Raw genomic sequence first — 2,428 nt, forward strand, 5'->3', positions numbered from 1 at the left:
GTCCTACTCAGAGTGTCTGCTAGGGTGAGCTGGACTTCAGAGCTGCATATGGGGGAACTAGCAGTGGACCGGAAGGACTGAGAGGGGGTTGGTGATGGTGGTGATGGCCTAGATTCAGTGTTTCGTTGCAAAACCATTGTGATTCCCTTACTGCTTTGGCCTTGCGACAACACCTCAACATTTATTGCTAGTGGTGTGTTTACCAGTGGCGGTGGTCTTACAGTGGGGGAAGCGATAGTGCGTTGCTGGCTACCTTCAGTCGGAGCAGGTGCACATGTGATACCTGAGGTTTTGTAGTCCATCCACGCTTGCAAGTGTATGGTGGTTAAGTGTCTAAGCATGCAACTGGTATTCAAATTTCTGAGATTTTTCCCTCGGCTAAAGGTCCTTCCACACTTCTTACAGATAACCTTTGCCTCATCAGTAGGATTTTGGACAAAAAAGTGCCACACTGCACTCTTCCTACTATGGAATAAATTTTCAGGGCTTGCACGCTGTGCTAATTTGACCGTCTGGCCAAGCTGTTCTGCAACTCTTTTGGTTTTTGTTCCACATTTTTGGACAGCTACAGGCCTGCCAGAAAACCGCTGCTGCGATGTCGATGCCTGCTGCAGATCCTTCTCCTTATCTGAGCTATTGCCAGCGGCACCCTCTTCCCCCAATGGATGCCAATCCGGGTCAACAACTGGGTCATCCATCACGTCCTCTTCAATATCATCTGCACCTTCCTCTGTGTCACCATGGAAGGTGGTATGGTATGCGGGAAGGGCACCTGAGTTTCATCAGGGTCAGATTCTGGCTCAGTAGACTGCGAGGGCAATGTAGTGCTGTGGGTCAATGTACCAGCAGAATCATCTAGCAGTGGCTGTGCATCAGTGCACTCCATGTCAGATTCATCTTGGAGTGAGGAATTCAGGATTTGACTGGATAACCCAGGCATGGTATGTGAAAAGAGCTCCATGGAGTAATCTGAAGTGTGGGCTGCCACATCCTTCACTTTTGGTAGGGGTGAAGGACACAAGGAAAGGTGTTTTTCCTGACCAGAACCCTGCACTGACGACTTAGTGCTTGCAGGTTTTGAAAGTTCAGAAGAGGAGGCAATAGAGCTGGTGGCTGTTTTGGCAATGTAAGCCAAAACCTGTACCTGATGCTCCGGCTTTAAAAGCGGTTTTCCTACTCCCAGAAAAGGGAACCTTACAGGCCTTCTTGTGCCAGACAATGACGCAGGCTCAACACCTCCTGCCTTAGCTGCTATTGTGCTTTTGGCATAACCAGCACATGCACCACCATCAGTACCAGCTGTCCCCCCCGCCCATGTTCGCTGCCTCTTCCACCATATTTCCTCATGTTTGTGAAAATGTAACAAAAATACCAGCAGATATATGGTACTGTATGAGGAGCGTACAGCTATATAAGGTGTAGGTAAAAATTTAAATCTCTGTATATATTTCCTTAGTCACAGACGCTCTCCCAGTATGTATTTGACCGTAATCCAACCAGCAGATATACGGTACTGTATCAGAAGCGGACAGCTCTATATGGTGTATGTATGAAAAATGAAAATCTCCGTCTATTTTTTTAAGGAGTCACACCAAGATAGTAGCATGTATTTGTCCATAATAGCAGTCGGTACACGGTAGTGTGAGGAGCGTACAGCTCTATACGGTGTATGTATGGAAATTTTTAAATCTCCGTCTATTTTTTTACAGAATCACACACACTGTCTCTGTATAGATTTGACCATAAGACAAACGGCAGATATACGATACTGTTTGAGAAGTGGACAGCTCTATACGGTGTATGCAAAAATGGAAATGTGTCTATGTATTTACGGACTCACACACACAGATGCGCTGTCTCTGTATAGATTGGACCGTAATCCAAACAGCAGATATACGATACTGTTTGAAAAGCGGACAGCTGTATATGGTGTATGTATGGAAAATTTTAAATCTCCATCTTTTTTTTACAGAGTCAAACAGATAGCATGTATTTGTCCGTGATACCAGCCGGTACACGGTAGTGTGTGAGGAGCGTACAGCTCTATACATTGTATGTATGGAAAAATGAAAATCTACATCTATTTTTTTCCGTAACCACACACAGGCGCTGTCTCAGTATGGATTTTACCGTAATCTAAAAAGCAGATATACGGTACTGTATCAGAGGTGGCAGCTCTATACGGTGTATGTATGGAAAAATGAAAATCTCTGTCTATCTTTTTACGGAGTCACACACAGATAGCATGTACAGTGGGGCAAAAAAGTATTTAGTCAGTCAGCAATAGTGCAAGTTCCACCACTTAAAAAGATGAGAGGCGTCTGTAATTTACATCATAGGTAGACCTCAACTATGGGAGACAAACTGAGAAAAAAAAATCCAGAAAATCACATTGTCTGTTTTTTTTTCCTTTTATTTGCATATTATG

The sequence above is a fragment of the Dendrobates tinctorius genome, unplaced genomic scaffold (assembly GCF_039654945.1).
Source record: "Dendrobates tinctorius isolate UK_male_01 unplaced genomic scaffold, ASM3965494v1 ptg000129l, whole genome shotgun sequence".
NCBI lineage: Eukaryota > Metazoa > Chordata > Amphibia > Anura > Dendrobatidae > Dendrobates > Dendrobates tinctorius.